At 40.6% G+C, this 18,618-nt stretch overlaps 1 protein-coding gene across 8 annotated transcripts in view; it reads left to right on the top strand.

Annotated features, from left to right (window-relative positions):
• The first annotated feature begins 336 nt into the window (after window positions 1–336).
• CNOT4 (CCR4-NOT transcription complex subunit 4) overlaps window positions 337–18,618 on the top strand; it is an 85,438-nt gene continuing 67,156 nt past the window's right edge. For 3 of the 8 annotated variants that reach the window (XM_061476411.1, XM_061476413.1, XM_061476415.1), the window contains exon 1: window positions 338–741. The gene's annotated coding sequence lies outside the window, so the exon portion shown is untranslated. Of the gene's footprint in view, window positions 742–1,424; window positions 1,506–18,618 lie in introns of all 8 variants that reach the window. The other 5 variants (XM_061476417.1, XM_061476414.1, XM_061476416.1 and 2 more) reach the window with 3 other exon arrangements.

Genomic DNA, 18,618 nt, shown 5'->3' with positions numbered 1-18,618 from the left:
GCTGGCGGGGGAAAAGAACCCAAAGGAGCATCAATGAGAGTGGAACATAATAACAAAAAAATCAGCCCAGTACTTCTGACCTGCGGAGGTTTAATAGCCAGCAACAGGTGGCTGGAAGTGCGGCAGCTTTACGGCGCGCTGGGCAGTGGGGCGGCTCTGCCTGGAGAGAGGGCCTGGAGTCAGTGGCCGCATCCGGGCGACGGCGGCGGGTGGAGATCGGACCCCGGCTCGGGACCGCACACAGCAGACACCGCCTCCCCCAGCGCAAGCCGTGCCGGCGCCTACAAGTTCCGTCATGCCGAGCGCCGTCGCGGTCGTTACTGTCGCGGCTCGCGCTCTCTCCGGCTGTTGCTGCCCGCCCACTGTCGGCGGCGCAAGCGCAAGGGGAGGCGGCGTCCGGGGCAAGTCTCCCTAATGTAAGATGGTGGCCGGGCTGGCAGCAGAGCGCCCCGAGCTCGGAGATTACTCGTCTCTCGCGTAAAGGTCGTTGGAGCAGCCACCCAAGCGCCCGGCCGGTCGCCGCCGCAGGTCCCGCCCCGAGAGCGTCGCTTCGGTTCTCTTCCCCCCCGCTTCTCTCTTTTCTCGCCGCGTCTCTCCTTCCCTCCCCACCCTTCTCCTTTCCCCTCGCCTCCTTTCCCGCACGCTCACCCACCCACCCACCCGCCCGCCCCCGCCGTGCCGGGCAGCGTGAGGGAGAGCCGCGCACACGCACCGCGGGCCCGGCAGGGAGGAGGAAGGCGGGTGAGTGCGAGCTGAAGGCTGGGCTGGGGAAGGAAGGAGGGAGGGAAGGAGAGGCGAGGGGGGGGAGCCGGGCCGCTGTGACTACGAGAGCGCCGAGGCTTCCCTGGGACGGCGAAGGCCTCAGCCCACTCCCCGGTGCCAGCTCCGGCTGCGGGGGAGACGCGCCGGTCCGCTGCCGTGCGCGGAGGACACCGGGCCGTGTGGGGAGGGCGAGCAGGCGGGTCCTCCCCGGGGGCCGCCGGGGCCGGGAGCTCTCTCCATGCAGCTTCCTGGGGGAGGCTGTGTTTATTTCCTCCCTGTGAGGCGCGGGGAGCCGCTGGGCCTGGCCAGGCCGGGGGCGCGGGGGGTCGGTGTCCCCGAAGCCTCTCGCTTGTGCCGGGAGAGGCCGGAGCGACTGAGAGCGGGGATCGCGGCGTGATTCACTTAGGATTTGCGTGGAAATTTCCTCTCTCCACTTCTTCCTTCTCCCCGGAGCCAGGCTCCATTTGTTCTTGTGATTTGCACTTTTTTTTTCTTTTACTGAGAGAGGCAAACAGATGGTAAATGGCAGCTTCTTATATTTGGTGTTATTTTGGACAGTCCATGTAACCTCCCGAGATTTGTGTGTCAGTAAAATAACCGGTACGTAACTTTCCATCTCCTACTTGCAAAATCCTAGAAGCTCTTTACATTTTGTGCGTTAGCAGAAGCAAATGATAAGGCTGCATTCAGGCTCTCATCCTATTTCCAGCGACGGTCGTACAGCTCTACCTGCCAGTCTGAAAGTGAGCTGCTGATGCCTTCATCTGTACAGTAAAAGGGGAGGGTAAATATACTAGATAGTGATCTTAAAATGCTTCATTGCTGTACCTGAAAGGCTTTAATTGTCCATGGCTTATGTATTTGTGTCAGTATGCTGATACCAAGTATGTAGTTCATAGGAGAAGCAATTCTCTTTAGAGCATATGTTAATGCAAGCAATGCCCATCAGCTAGTTAAAGCTGTGGAAACTCAAGGCCTGCAGATGTTAGCTTACTTCTGCCCAAAAGTTCTAGAAGTTAATGTTGGCCAATCACATGTTTACTGAGCCTGTACAGATTTTTAACTTGCTGTGTTTTATTTGTGTGTATTTTGTTTTGGCTTTAAAATGCCTTGACTCCAGCATCCTTTTATTTTGACTCCATGTTCTTGTAAACATGGTGACTGGCACTAACAGAAGAGAAGCTCACACCAAAATACAAATATGTAGAAGAATAAAATTCCTTCTAGGCCTTTTTGCTCCTTAAAAAAAAAAAAGGAAAAAGAAGAAAATAAAGTACATATTTATGAAGAGCAGAGAATAAAATAGCAGTTTGTCTTGAGAGTGTGAATTAGTTTCAGATGGCCCACAAATACTCAAATATACTTCTAGTTTCTTAGCATCTAATAATGTGGCAACCTAGTGCATGATCTAAGATCTGTTACACCTTAGGCTTTTGGGATTCTGTGATAGAGTTTCCATTTCATAAGCAAGACGAACACATGCAAGCATTTAGAAATGCTTAGCAGTTGAACTTGCCTGAATTGAAACAAAGTTCATTCTAGGGCAAGGGATTGTTTTGGAAAGGGGGAGTGCAATGATAAAATCATCTCGGCTTTTAACTTGCATGTGTCTTCAGTTGCCTCTTAATTAGCTTTTCAAATGGATGAGTCTTGGAGGATCCTAGCAGTTTGTCCCTTTATAGAGAAAAGGTGGTTAGTGCCTATCAGGAACAGTGCTCTATTAATTTCTTGGTACCTTTTCTTCAGAAAGTTTAAGCACAGCTATACGGTTCTCACTAAAAAAAAATGCTTGGGTTAGTGAAGCTGATGAGAGAATATACACGTGTGGCTTTTTTGTTTAGTCAAAAATATTCATTATAAACAGGTACATGACATCCTTCATGGCTGTTGTTCAGGAAAGTTAGGATATTCTTTGTGAATGAAATGTTTTGAAATCACTGACCATGATCTTAAGTGTGGGCCCTGAAGGCTTAACTCTGACAACTATTTCTCAAAATTTTGCTTAACTCTGAAATGAATGAGATTGTTTCAAACAGTGTTTTGTAAGCACAGGTAACTGCTAAGTGAATGATTGTAGATCGCATCTTAGGCATTGGATGAGTAAATTTGTTGTTCTGTTGAGGCTGATCTATAGGCCTTACCACATGTTGGAAGGAAATTAATTGCTCAGCAAGACTGCTAGGATCAAGAGTTCTTCAACTTCCACATGGTGAATGGTGTCTCAGGTTGTACAAACCGCCTTTTGTCCTTGCTTGCAGCTATGTAGTATTGCTGAGAACTTGAGTAAGTGCATGTGAAAGACTGCATAACTTACCTTTCTTTAATGTCCTGAGTGTTTCAGCTCTTTAAAGATGTTGATGCTTTCTTTTCTTTCCATTGTCTTAACTTTCTTCCTTCCTTGTCCTATTTCTGTTGGATAGAAACAGGGTGAGGAGTCAGAGATCTGTGAATCTGTCTGTGCCCCCCTCTTCTGGTTCTTGGAGAATAGTCCAGGAATTTCTTCATTTCAGGAGACTGGTTAACATTTGTTAACATTTCAGCAACTGTAAACACTTGACAGGCTTGGAAAATGCAGTATAGCGGCAAACAGTGTGGCATGGCATGAGATGCCCATGGCAGGGGGATTGGAGCTGGATGATCTTGAGGTCCTTTCCAACCCTAACTATTCTATGATTCTATTCTATGATTTTATGCTGCTCAGACCTTGTGGGTCTTCCTGTAAGCAAATCGGGAGGGCAGTATAAGTGTCTATCAGGAAATATTAATATAATGTCTGTAAGTAAAAACATGTATGTATTTTTGCATAAACTATTTAGGTCAGTTAGGTGCATGTTTGTATCAAAATGGGTTTTGTTATGTCATGCCATAAACTTTGTGCTTGGTTTTGTCAGGTGCTGTTTTTCTTGTGCGAGTCTGAAAAGGGAATCCTTATAGTTTTCTTAAGAATTGTATCAAAGATTCTACTAATTTAGTGAACATTCAGAATACATATTTTTGACTGACTTACTAGACTGGCTACACCAGCTTAATGGAAATAATTATTTTTTAAACTAGTGATTTTCACATAATATTAAGATCAAGTAGCTTTGGTGGTGGTGTGTGTGGTTTTGGTTTGGTTCTTTTTTTTCCTTCCCCTTCACTCTTCTGTGAACATGACAACTCCAAGGTATTTCTTGTAGGAATCTATCATTTTAATGGGGCTTACAAGTGTTTCCTAAACACATATGTACAAAATAACACATTCATAAGCTCTCATGCAAGTGCTTTGACAAATTGAGAAAGCCTGCGTCCAAAGCCATCAGGAGAATGCAGGCAGAGAGAGTGTCTCTCCTCATCATCACTTTTTGTGTATCCTGAAAGCTATGTACTGTGGTTTTATTCTGGAGCCGAACATGTTAGTGTTAATTTCATAATGATTAATCAATTGGTTTTGTATTTTATTAGGAATTTCAACTGTTGCTGGTTTTCAAACTGGAGAAAGGCGTGTTGGGGTCAGCATAAGGGTTTGTTCTGTTTTTTTTTTTTTTTTTAGTCACCAAGTTAAAAATCAAGGTGGATGTAGAGATCAAGCAAATGTGCTACTGAACTTGGTGGAAATGGAGCTTGGGTCTTGGCTGAGGCTTGTGCCCTGAGCAGTGCCGTCTGCTTTTGATCAGGTTCTAGTTTTTTTTTTCTGTTTTTTTGTTTGTTTGTTTTGCAAGGGAAGAAGGAAAAACTTCAGCTGTCTGTGAGTGGTCTTACAACATGCTATGGTCCCAGCATCAGTTTATTCTGTCTTGCAGCTATCTCAAGAACAGATGCATAATAGGAAATGGGCTCCATTTGACTGCAATACCTGATACAAAGTAACTGTACTTCTAGTGTCTTGATTATGGGACTGAGGGTCCTCTACTTCAGCACGGTTCCTTGAACTGTCCCTTCTGGGCTATGGGTGTTTTGCTTGTCACAGATTAGCAGTCCTTGATTGCTGGAAGGTAGCATTGCAATATCTTCTATTTGGTTGTGAGCATTTATTATTAGCACTAGGAGTTTGGGGTGGTGATTTTGTTTTTTTTTTTTCAGAAGAGATGAAGTGGATAGAGAGAAACTGAAAATGACAGCACGCTTCCCTTTCTTGACATTAAATTTCTTCTAATGAATTTTTAAAATTTTGAACAGAATCTCAGGAGCTTTGTAGGAATGACTTAAAAATGTGGTGGGAGTGAGTGTTCTCTGTGGTCTTCAAGCAGTGTTTCATCCCTGGTTTTACTTTGGCACATTTTTAGGCCTTGTTTGTGGTGGACTGCAACTTAATCTTCTGTTTTGGACTACTGAGCTCTAATCTGTTCCTTGCTTCACAGAAGGTGCATTTAGTTTTCCCAATGTGTGTTCTTAAATGGTTTCTTCCATGCAAGATTTGATACAGAGAAGTAATGACTTAAAGGGTAGCAATCTCTCTCATTGTAGGACAAAATACACTACATAGGAAGACTCGCTACCAGTTTCCCAATTTAATGCAGTGGAGAAGTGAGAAGCTGGGCAATTTGTTTCAGCAATACTGAATTCAACAGATGATCTTTATTTGAAAGGAGGCTACCTGTTGTGTTTTGGTTTCAAGTTTCTATGACCAATGTAGATTTGATGTGAATCCTGTTTGAACCATGTATGTTAATTTTAAATTGCAAGATCCTCAAGATCTTTCTAATTTTTAATCACAAGATAGGTGTGTGTTAATTTTAAACTGCAAGTGTGAAATATTGCACTTGAAGGTGGAGTAATATTGTTACTTCTAAGCCCATCTCCTATTACATGTTACAATGATACCATCTTTTTAAAAAAATGAACAAAATTTGTGTGCAAGAGCGGGAGTAAGTAATAGTTATGTGTGCTTCGGAGCTGCCTACGTGAGGGAGTTATAGAAGTTTTGATGAAGGTGATGTCACAGAGAGGGAAGCATGTGATAGCTCTGTTGTTCAGAGTTTCCATTTTGCAATACAGCCTAGAAATTTAGAAAAATAGTATGAGGAAAGAAGTACACAAATCATTAGATGTGTGAAGAAAGTGTTCACCTATCTTTTTCTTCTTTCTCTCCAAATATAATGAGTGATGATAGGTATATGTAGCTACAGCTGTGCCTGTCAAAGACCTAAAACTTCTACACGATCTGTAGAAGTTACCTTGGACTGTTGGATGTTGCAAAAATAGAAGCTACTGTCTTTGAATAGCTACTGCTCCATTACGTATGACTTCTTCCTTTTTCTTTTTTTTATTATTATTATTGAATGAAATCTATAATTAGTCTTCAGTATCTCATTCATAAAAAAATAGTGTCCTCTGAGATCTCCTAAATGAGCATACAGTGAAAAGCCTGAGCTTGGTAGGTCAAAATTAGTGTTTATAGGTCAACTTGAGTGACAGTTAATTTGAATGCATTTCTCCCAATCAGTGTGCACTGTAGGGGCCCCTAAACTGTTGGAGTTATGTTAAAAGCACTGGTCTGAATGAGAGAGGCCCAGCAGCATTAATCCAATTTGTCTTAGTGACTTAATCTTACTGCCATTTATCATGTAACTGCTGCTTGTCTGAAGGAGTTGCTTGCATGCACTTCTGTTGGTTGTTTAGTAAGTTGAATCCCTTTGCCTAAGAAGGTAAGCTTTCGTTTTACGAAACTTCATCCTAGGTTAAGGGTCAAGGAAGTTGTAAGTGAGGAACCACATTTGATAAATTAATTATAGCTTCTTCCCATCTTTGAAAGTTTCTTTGCGAATACTTTCATTTAATAAAACATGTGTTTAACATTAATATTGTGGTTTTAGAGTTAGTGACAGACTGGTTCTGGAACATCAGGGGATAAGTCTGAAACAAGGATGATCACTGGTTTTCTTAACTGTTAGTGTATGTTGAAAATATGGAGGAACAGCTGGAGAGTTTAAGGAAATACCAGCTTTTATACTCATCAGGCTGTCTTCTGCACAAGGGTAGTGTCACCTTCTGGCTGGATTGCAATTTCATTTTTGTCTTGAATAGTAGTTATACGTGTAAGCATGCTTCAAGGTAGGTCTGTTCTCATGTTGTCACTAGTGTAGTGGCTTTCTACCCTAATTGAGCCCTTTCAGAGCCATTAATTTCTCAATTATTTTGCTCATGGTCTCATTCTGATTTAACCTTGAGGCTCGTGATTCCCTGGGGGTGGAGCAGTGTCATACCTTGTATGAGAACTATTGCTTTGGTTACTACTATATAAATACATAGCACAGTGAAACTTGGTAAGAACCAGCTGCGTTGTGTGACCATATGACTTTCTGACAGTGTTAAGAGAATACCATACCTTAGGCAGAAACTGCTTAGAATTGGTTCTGTAGACAAGAGTATCTTTTTTTTGGAAACCAGTTAACTGCTTTTGAGTTTGGGGATCAAAAAGAGAACTCCATGCAGCCATCTTTCTAAGGAGGCTTTTATTTTTTTGAGCTTAGTTATACGGAGTATAATTAAAGAAAAAAATCAGGAAAAATCAGAAAACAGGCTCTTAGAAGTAAAAAGCTTATTCTGTCTCTAGTTATCATTAATACCACTTACCATGAGTCTTTTAAAATTCTTTGCACATATGTATATTCAACTAATGAGTAGAGTCAAAGCAAAATCTGTTTTCAAACAAATGTAATTTGGTAGGATAAGGTGAGACAGGCAGGTTCCATTTGGCACTTGCACTGCTGTAGTCATCCATGCTTAATAAATAAGCCACTTGCTGGTTGAGAGGAGCAACCAGCTGCTGTTTCTGCTGTGTCCAGTGTGTGCCAACTCTGAAAGTGTGGTGAAGGTAACTTCCATAGAGGCACTGTGCAGCATCTTTTGACAGTACCATTTTTTTTCTGAGACTTACAGGATCAGGAAAGACCCTAGTGTATGAAAGTACAAGAAAGGAGAAGGATTTGGTGTCACTGGTTTGGTGGTGGTGTTTATATTTGGTTGTTGGGGTTCTTTACTAGCTATAAAGCCAGATATTAGAGCATCCCCTCAAACAGAGCTGACATCAGGTAGAGCAACTTTAAATCTAATAGCCAGTTCTTCATTGTCTTAAGGCAGTTATTTGAATTTCATGTGAGTTCTGGTTAGTTTGCCTCTCATGTGGGCTTATGCTCCTGTAAAGGACCTGTATTCAGCTGCTCTTGATCAACAGAAACTTGGAACTGTCCCTGTTAGTATTGAAAAGTCACAGCATTTAAAGAATATTCTGGGCAAGTGCATTTGTCGTCAACTTGAATTTCTGTGCTTTTTATAGCATATATTTGTCATAGTGTGACATTATTTGTTTGGGATTTAATTCAGCGCTCTGCACATATCAAATGTCTTCATAACATCACCTGCCTGAGTTAATGCAGCTCCATATAGTTGAGGTAGCAGTAGAAGGAATTTGTATAAAGCCAGTACTACACATCCTACTTAAATTTAAAAACTGATGCTCTGCTTTTGAGTATTTTACTAGATCGTTTCTTTTAGAATACTAAATTAGTTTTCCATTTCTGCCCAGCCTTTTTAGAAAATGACCTGGAAAGCTGTTTCCCCAGGATAATGTTCTCCCTTTCCTTTTCTTGGCTTTTATCTTGTAAGGCAATTGTTTTGTATGTGACTGTCTCTAGAACTTGTTTATGACAGCATATATGTTATCTTCAAGTAGTCATACATTCTATTCCCCACTGGAATACAGGTGTGTCCCTGAACGTGGGTCCTGATCTTTCTCAGCTTTTGTTGTTTTGTAACAGATATATATTTTCCTGAAAAATAGAAGCAGAAGATTGTAGCCTGCGTACAAGATATGTTGGAATGGGAACTTATAGTGTGAGTGAATATTGCATACAACAGCTACTTTTCTGGATTTCTAGCAGGTGTGTGGAGGGAATGATAGATCAATTCTCACATCCTCTGAAGTGTTTCTAGGTTAAATGTTTGAACTCTGGTTTACTTTTCAAATAAAACTCCATTTTTGTAAATACAAAATGGATATCTGCTGTAATACTGCAACATGTTTTGACCAGTTTTAGACTGGACTATGTGTAAGTGGTTATATCTTCTTGTTTAATCTGTGAGTTCTTAAATTTCATGTGTTTTATCCCATTGCGGGACACAACCTTCATTTGAAAGCAGTGATGCAATATTCTTATCTGGAGTCCTTACGCTTCTGTTTTTAGTTACAATAAACATAAACTTTTGAATAATCTAAGGTCATCTCTCATTTCTGCCCCAAGGCAATAGACTTCAGTTCCTTCTAATGTAACTTTTACCCTTGGGACAGTCTTGTGATTGTAGTTTCCACATTCATCTTCATTTGTGCAGATTTCAGAATTTCTTATCTTTTTTTGTCTAATAAAAGTGAACCGTAATCAATACTTTCTGAAAGTTGTTGCGTAAAATATTTAGGCTTGTAATTCTTAGCTCTGCTTTGTACTGATTTTTTTAATGATTATGATCTTAATGGCTAAACAATGCAGAATTAAGTGTAATCTTCTGCCTTATCAGAGGTATATTTTATAGAAAACTACACTGTATGCTGAAGTAGTAGAAAGGTTGGGAATGGAGTGACTACTTCAGAATTGAATTTCACCCCGTGATTCCTAATATTTCTCCTTTTTTTCCCAGCAGTGTCTTCAGGAAAAAAAGTACGCATGCGAGAGAGATTGTGTTCTGCTATTTTGTTTTCCAGTTCTACATTTATGGGGTGGTGTTTCTCTCTGGTTGGTGGTGTCCCCCCCCACTCCAAAGTAAAAATCTTAAGTATTCTCTTTAGAAGCCAACAGTGATCCCATAGTGTGATTGAATGTGGCTGTGACATGATAGACATTTGTACTATTTTCTGGTGATACAGATGTCTGTGAATCTTCTTGAAGCAGCATCCTGTTCTTCTCTGTCACAAGCAGATGATGTCCTAAGCACAGTATTCTTATTTTCTGTACTTGCACTGAACTTTTAAGTCAGTGTTTTTCTTCAGCCGATAGAAGTGGTAGATTGTAGGATTTATCTGGTAGTGCATTTTAATTAGATATACTTTGTGGTTTATCCAGCAGTTTTCTGTTAAAAATATAAATTGCTAAAAGAGATACTTTTATTGTCTTGAATTATGTTACAAAATTCCAGATTTTAGAGAAGGTTCAGCATTTGCCTTTTTCAGCATAAAACAAGAAATAAACCAGAAGCCCAACTTCCATCTAATTCCTGATAGTGCCACAAATCTGAACGCAGGATGTGTGCGGTATTTGCAATCAACTTTACCTTCCAGGTTTACATCAAGAAAAATGAAATGCTTCAGCCGTGCATTTTTTTTTTTTTTTCCTGTCAGGCTTTGCAGTTACTAGCTACAGGGATAATGCTTTAGTTGCTTGTGCACTCTTGAAAAATTCTAAGTGTAAGTACCTCATGTAGGTCTTATGTCCCTTTAAAGTAGAAATGTATTAGATTTCTATTGTAACTTTACAGTTCCACTATACCGTGTGGATTTACACACAATACAGCACACTTGTATTGTGCAATGGCAGTCTTTAAATTTTAATAAAACTTAATCTTTTTGCACCTAATATTTCAAATGTAGGTTTTTTTCTGAGGGGAAAAAAGGCTGGCACACATCTTGATTACTGCTACAAGGTCTAAATTAAATCTTTGGATACATCTCTTCTTCAGTCCTTCCCCTCTTGTCTCTGGGATTCATTGACTGACAAGTCATGGCATGGATTTTCCAGTAGTTAGTGATTCCTAATGTTACTTGATTCATCAAAGTGTGCGTGTCTCTATCTGAAGAGCTGATGCTGTCCTGAAGTGTCTTGCCATTAGGCTGATAAATAACTTTGCAGGACTGGATGGAGGATTGGGAAAACTGATGTAGGAACTTTTGCTGTAATTATCAGTAAGGCACTATACCTTACCTGAAATGTACTTCAGATGCTGGAGTTCTTGTGGCTTCTTTGTTAATGTCTTTCACTTTTTAATGGCAACTTAATGATTTAGGCAGCAGCCTTAGTAATGTACTGTTATTCTCCTTCCAGATATATTTCTGATCTAAGTATATGCCCTTCCGTTCTGGGCATCTTTCTCCTATGTATCCGAGTGTATGTGTGTTTATATAAGCCTGTAAAACTTCCGCTCTTTTGCACAGGAGATGCTGTCTCTTCAGGGCTGAGGAACTGTAGTGAGCCTAGAAAGGTGATGTAGAACTCATTCAGCCTGTACTAGAACAGGCTTTAGTATGAGATCTTAGCTCCTGCAGTTGAATCTGCGGAAGTGCAGGGATGCAGATCAAAAGACACTCTGAATCAAAACTTAACAGTATAATAGAAGACCTAAGTCTAGCATATGTGTATGATAAGTGTTTGCTAAAATTGTACTGGTTGTTAGGAAAATGAGTTTTCATCCTCCAGAAGAGAAGGCTTTGGGAAGCAGAGGGAACTAATAATAACCTTGCGGCACCTATGGACAGGCTATTGAGAGTACTGAGCCAGGATCTTTATAGCAGTGTGTGTGGAAGGCAGGCAAGAGACAGCAGGAATACATTAAAATAACTGCATTTAAGGTGAGTATGTTTCACCTTGGAGTGGAACAGTCACTGGGACAAGTGAAAAGTTTGTCAGTCTCCATCCTTGGATGTTTTGATGCCCCGCTGGATACAGCCTTGAGTAATTTAGACTGATCTTGCTAACCTTGCTTTGAGTAGAAGGTTGACTAGAGAATCCTGGAGATCTTTTCCAACTGGAATTATTCTGTGATTCTGTAGCACACACAAAAAAAATCTTTATAAAGTTTTCCGTGTTGGGGCTTGAAAGTAAGCATCAGTAATGAGTCTGTATTAAAAGCCTTAATGTAGATAATATGCCTTTAGTGCAAATGCAAGAAAGCTTTTGAACTTAAAGGTGTGCCAATGACACCAAGCTGTGTGTTGATATCAGTTGATATGCTGGATGGAGGGAATGCCATCCAGAGGGACCGTGACGCACTTGTGAGGTGGGCTGATGCCAGCCTCATGAAGTTTAACCATGCCAAGTGCAAGGTCCTACACCTGGGTTGGAGCAATCCCAGGCACAGCTACAGGTTGGGCAGAGATTCAGAGCAGCCCTGTGGAGAAGGAATTGAGGGTGTTGGTCGATGAGAAAATTAACATGAGCTGGCAGTGTGCGCTTGCAGCCCAGAAAGCCAACTGTATCCTGGCCTGCATCAAAAGGAGCATGACCAGCAGGTCAAAGAAGGTGATCCTGACCCTTTACTCTGCTCTTGTGAGAACTCACCTGGAGTATTGTGTGCAGTTCTGGTGTCCTCAACATAAAAAGGACATGAAACTGTTGGAACAAGTCCAGAGAAGGGCCACGAGGATGATCAGGGGACTGGAGCACCTCCTGTATGAAGATAGGCTGAGAAAGCTGGGGCTGTTCAGCCTGGAGAAGAGAAGGCTTCTTGGAGACCTCATAGCAGCCTTCCAGTATCTGCAGGGGGCCAATAGGGATGCTGGGGAGGGACTCTGCATTAGGGAGTGTAGTGATAGGACAAGGGGTAACAGGTTAAAACTTAAACAGGGGAAGTTTAGATTGGATCTGAGGAGGAAGTTCTTTCCTGTTAGGGTGGTGAGGCACTGGAATGGTTTGCCCAGGGAGGTTGTGAATGCCCCATCCCTGGCGGTGTTCACGACTATGTTGGATGAAGCCTTGTGTGAGATGGTTTAGTGTGAGGTGTCCCTGCCTATGGCAGGGGGGTTGGAACTTGATGATCTTAAGGTCCTTTCCAACCCTAACTGTTCTATGATTCTATATAAACGCTAAAGCTTATGGGTGCAATACAGAAGATCACGGAATCTCTTGCACTGTCAGAGGATGTTTGTTGTATTCCTGCAGCAGCAGGAATAAAGTTGGGTAAAATTTTCAAAGTGGCAACTTTCCTGTACACTGTCCATGGTACTGCAGGTGCAGGCATTGCCCTTCTGCAGTGGTACTCAGTCTGAGAATATGCTGGAATGAAAGCAGTTCAGTATTGATGTTGGGGTCGGTTGTGCGTGTAGTGGGGTTTTATGGGTGTTTTTCTTCCTTGCTTTCCTGTAAGGTTTTACTTTTTGTTTCTACTTTGGGCAAGATACTTCTATTCAAAGGCTCAGGAATGGGGACAGCAGTGTATGTGACTAAATGCTTGTTCCTGTAGTTGTGTGTCTGCAAAAAGTAGGGAAACAGACTTTACATTTGTTGGCTAAAAAGCACAATTTTACAGGAGGTAATCCAAAATAATTTCTGCAACTTGTAACTGCAACTGTGCTATAATTTGTCTTATGGCAGAACTTGGTCTCAATTGTCTGCTTAAGCTAAGACTTTTAGGTAGCTTCCTAGTGGCAGGATTATGAATAGTCACAAATGAAAGATAAATTTAGATGTTGAACACTGTTACAGTGGTTCACAGCTTCTGCAATCTCCCCTGGGAGAATGCAGGCAGTGGAAGAAATCCAGTCCTAGCATCCTAAACTTATTTTCTTCATCTCTGCACTGTACCTATGGATAGTGTCTTTTGTGCTAGTTATTCTAGATTTTGCACATATTCTTTCTCAAGATTGTGATTTTTGTTTTGGTAACTAGAAAAGTGTGTTTAAACCCTTTATGTTGATATTGCTGTTAGAGGAAAGCTGAAGTACGCTAAGTTTTCAGTACCTTTAAAAGCAAGGTACTGATCAGTAATTCTTATTCTTTTGACTCTTTTATACTGGCTTGTGATGGTTTAATGGCACTTTCAAATTAAAATTAATTGGGGATTCATGACCTAGTATAGGTGTTTGTAATCTATCCGATAACTTTATAGAATGCTCTAAAGAAAGTGAGTGTGTTTGAGAGAGCTTTTGGTGTGTCCAGTAGTAGTCTTCAGCTCTTAGTCAGTCAAACAAGTTCAGCGGGCGTAATATAAATAATGAAAGTGTACCTTAAATTTGGCATGTAGGAATATGAAGGTAGCTCATTCTTCAGGACTTTTTTTGGCTTTTCCCCACAGCTGGTAAGTTAGTGTGGTACAGTGAGGTACTGTGGGTACTGGAGACCTGGACTCTGGCACTGAACTAGATCTAAGTGTCAGCCAAAAGGTCAGAGTTCTAAAATATTCAGTGACTACTGGAGAAGGAGTGTTCTGCAAACAACATAATTTTGGCATTGTTTTTGAAGAAGAACAGAGATGATGGACAGGCTCTTCACCTAAATGTGTCAGGTTTTTTCTTTTGTTCTTCAAAATGTTTAAGAAAACAATATCTTTTTTTTTGTTGTGAGTTGTTGCAGTTTACTTTCTATATCATTTATCAATGAATTGCATTTGGTACTTTGGCTGTTGCTAGATCAATTGAAAATAAAATTTAAATAATAATGCCTTTCTCCACCTAGAAAAGCAAGTGTAAAGTTTATCTGGAGTAAGGTTTTAGAGGAGGAAATCTACTTACACCATAAACAGTTCTGCATCATAGTCCTTTTATAGACAATTAGTATGAGAGCCATTCTGGAAGCTAAAATACCTTTTAAAGGTTGAAAAATGTGCAGAAACAGACCCTGTCTGTTTTGTGGAGAGTAGTAAATTCCCAAGCATTCTTCAGTTCAAGCATGTCAGATTTTTTTTTATTTTTTTATTTTTTTTCTGTGGAAAGTGTGGTATGATAACAAATTCTAGCAATACATGACTGTAGCTTCACCTAAATATTCGGCATTATTTACATACCTGTGTAATGGATTTTGCCACCTACAACCCAAATTTGTGCTGAACTGTGAGAAAAGACTAAATGCAAGACTTGTAAACGCCTTTAAATAGGAAGCAAATCCTAAAGTTGGAATGTTCAGCAACCATAATGCTGCCTGTTATGGATACCATGTGATGACTTATAATAGATAGTTTGGGGATTTTTTTTTGATCCCTTTCAAACTGATGCAAGATTCTTATTTTACTGCTCAGATACAGTATGCTAAATGCTTTCTTTTTCTCCTACTTGTCTGAAAAGACTCGGATAGTAGGTAACTTATGATGTGTTTTGTTCTAAGAGTACCTTAAAGACCTCTTCTACCCCTCCTGCCCCCCAGGTGTAGCTATTGGTTTCCTCTGTTATGCCATAGTTATCTTAATTTACTTTCAAAATGACTACACTTATTCTCTTGCTGGTCACTGAGAAAGCAAGGGAAATGACCATTAATTTTAATACTTATGCATACCATGAGGACAATTTTTATATTAATTTCACAAACTTCTCTAATTCTGGTGAAAGTTTGGAACACCAGAATGTGGGATTGATTGCTGAGTATACTGAAGAGCTTATTTATAACTTACATCAATCAATAATTACTGAATTTTGGAAGTGTCAGATTTTATCATCCTGTCCCCCCTGTGGGGGGATGCAGAGGTAGTATCTTCTTGGCTGCAGAGATAGCATCTTGTGTTAAACCAGTATGCCAGTTTGTTATATGTGTTGGTCTAATAAAAGATACAATCTCAGCCTACAAACCTTGTGGCTGCTTTGGAGTGGGATGAATGCAGGAGTGTATGTGAGGCACAAGGATGTGTGTGGCTTTTTCATCACTGGCAGCCTCAGGACTCCGCAGAGGTGTCCAGTGCTAGCAGGAAGACGAGTTTGCTTTCCCTTCATGTTCACTCTAATCTTCTTTTGTGGTTGTTCTTGATCTATGTCCTGCTGTGTAAGAAAAGCTGCTGTGGGCACATGCTTTGTCTTTGATATCAACACCTCTGTGTTCAGGTATAACAAAGGACTTGTGACTTCATGTCACAAACCTTAATTCTGCTTAAATATCACTTAAATAGTGATATTTTACGCTGTTTTGTATGCTGTCTTTGAATGCTAGTCTGGGGAGAATATTCTATGTGCTCTAGCATTCTTAGTCTTATGCGTAGCTGTGTGTGTCGGGGAATTAAAAGCCCCTGTGGCTATAAATGTCCCTTTAAAAGTATTTAGAACAGTTTTCATGGAAACTGTTTCATATGAAAGTTATAAAACCAACATGAATTGAAAGGTGCAGGGGAGGAGAAACAATGTGGATTTTGCATGTGGTCAGTTTGGAGCTCTTGCCTTGCAGAGAAGGCAGCTAACCTGGCAGCTGCTGTACTCTCTAACCCTATGGAACGGGGCAGCGGAAAACACGTCAGGCTTTCTTCCTCCTGGGAGAGGATGTTTCTTTTCTGTTATTCTGACTTTGGATTTCTTCTCTGCAGTACTTACTCCACCCAATGAGCATTTCCTTCCAGAGGGTCTGGGAATTGAGTTGCTGACGTTCCAGCAGCAGCAGGAATACTTCATCCTTTTCCAAAGTTTTGTTGTTTGTATGAGAGCAGGGAATTTATCCGACTGATGTTGTAGCGTAAATTTGGGAACAGTGACAGTGCATAGGTAACGAAGTTTTAGTAAGCAGAATGGAAGAAAAACAAGGGTGTGTGTGTGTGCGGGTAGTGACCCACAAAACCAAATGTGCCATTTGTTCACCCTAACTATTAATTTTTAGCTATTTCTGTTAATGCCTTATGGGCAATCTGAACTACCTGTGCTTTCCTACGTCCGTTATGTTATGAACTAAAACTCTTGATAACGATTTGCCTATCTGATGCACATTACTGATCGCAAGCCTTCTCTATTACAGAAGCTAACAAAAAACACTAACCTGCTTTATGAAGACAAATGTCCCTTCTTACAAAGCAGATAAAATCTTCTCTTTTGTCTGTTGAGTCAGAATAGCAAAGGTATTTACTGTATGTTCTGTCTGTACGCTGCTGTGTGGCTCTGACCCTTGTGCAGATGGGGATTGAAAGAGCTTGGAATGTGTAGCCCATTCCCTGTGAGGTGGGTACAGTGCTTGTTGGGAAGCAGATAACCTGGGTGCCATGTCCCTGAATAATATGATACGCTACTCCCTCTCCAAGTCTCCAGGAAAGATGCTTCTCTAATTATGCTGTTTACCAGATAAATCTTGAGATTTTTTTTTTTTTTAGACCCAGGGAGTAAGTGTGGTGACTTAGCATTATTTTGAAAGTGGACATTTCTATTAGAGGCAGCAAAACCACTCCACTCTTATGTAGGAACACTAACAGGGGTTTTCTGGTTGCTCTTTAAAACACTTAATTACTATTCAACACCTTGCATATGAAGACTAAACCACACTGTAAAGTTTCTATTATAGGTTTGTAATCATGCACAAGCCCACGCAAAAGTAGCAGTGCAATATGACCCATTGTTTTATTTCTGTACACACATTTCAGATGGAACTGCTGTGGTTTTAAGGCTAATTTTGGAAGATTCTTTTTCTCATCAAAGTAAGCTTTGTCCTCAACTGTTCTCCCAAATATATGACATTGGATTCCAGCTAGTGCTGGTCTGTCCTGTAGTTAATACACACAGTAGCATAAATGTAGAGAGCACTCATTTGTATTTCACTCTGATTCATTACATGACCTCCTGATGCCAAGACCCTAGAATTATTATTATTGTTGAATGCAGCTGCTGAACTGATTCAGCTTTACTTGCATATTAATATTACAGTTACCTTTATTAGTGGGGGTATGTGGCTATTTAGAATAGCCATGTATTTAGCCATTTTCGTGTGTACAGTTGGATTTGAGTGATTTCTCTCTAAACTAGAGGTGTCAGGTTTTTTGAGAATCAGTTTTAGAATACGTGTGAGTAACACTATAGTTATGTCCACGACTCAAATATCACAAAGTATATGAAGTGGAAAGTCCTAATAAAAAAAGAATGATGCTGTCAGAAGATAGTCATAAATGGTTGCACTTTGAAAACCGAAGGGCAAGAGTCAATAACAACACATCTTAAATACTTGATCATTGCAGGGGGAAATTATGTTCTGATGCTTGCTGGATTCTGGTATCAGGTGTCTCGTATGCAAGTCTGGATATGTTGAACAGCTCTGTCCAAGGAGCTGCTGTACTTGGCTCGGGCCACTAAAAGAATAAGGAGAAGTAGGGGTGCAGTTGCCTCTTGGTTCTCTCACCTGAATTTGGTTACAGTTCATATGTGTGCGATAGATATGCCTCTTTTAATGTGAGGCTTGTTTGGAATATTTTGCTTATTCAGTTTGCTGTTAGGTGCTAATGACTTCCAGAATAAAATACATGATACTTTTTTAATAATAAATCCCTGCACCTTGTAATTTTACTTCTTGATGGCCTGCTTTGATACATTTCTGTATGGGTTCAGCTTCTCTGGAAGGAATGCTAGGAGAGCCTCCCTGAGCCAGTGTTTTGAAAGGGAAAGGACTGTTCTACTCAAAGGCCTATGCTGGATTGCCATATTAAGAAACTAAGATGTTCTTTCTGCATTTAGTCTTTTAGACCTACTACTTTGAGACTTCTTTTGAATCTCTGTTCCTGACTTTTTATCAAGAGAGGGCCATGATGCTTCTGGCACTGTTTTGTACTTAGGACCTTGGTGATTATCACTGTGCTGGCCGTGAAGGGTCTGGCACTGGAACACATCACAATAAACAAAGCACTTTAGTTGTCTCTGAGAGTGGAGAAACTTGAAGAGAATGTAAGGGTGCAGTAAAAAAATTGTTTCCTAATTTGTGACATTAACATCTCTGGCCCCAAATAAAAAACCCTTGCGCTGTGACTAGTAGAAGACAGCTTATGCTTCTTCCCAGAGAGTGAGAAAGGGAGGTGATAATCAAGGCAGAGAGAGAGCTCTCTTCAGAGAGAGCTATAGCTTTTCAGAGAAGTCAGGATGGTATACTAGGTTTTTTGTTTGTGTGTTTTGTTTTTATTTTGTTTTGTTTGTTTTTTGTTTGTTTGTTTGTTTTGTTTTTGTTTTCCCTACTTGGTGTTTTGATGCTTCCACAATCTTTAATCATCCTAGCTTGAATGGTATGAAACCTTAATGCA

This window comes from Pezoporus flaviventris, unplaced genomic scaffold (genome assembly GCF_033815535.1).
Source record: "Pezoporus flaviventris isolate CSIRO_AGI_PZ_B2104156 unplaced genomic scaffold, CSIRO_AGI_Pfla_v1 ptg000096l, whole genome shotgun sequence".
Taxonomy (NCBI): Eukaryota; Metazoa; Chordata; class Aves; order Psittaciformes; family Psittacidae; genus Pezoporus; species Pezoporus flaviventris.
The sequence above is the reverse complement of the archived record's forward strand: the minus strand, read 5'-3'. Positions and strand labels throughout refer to the sequence as shown.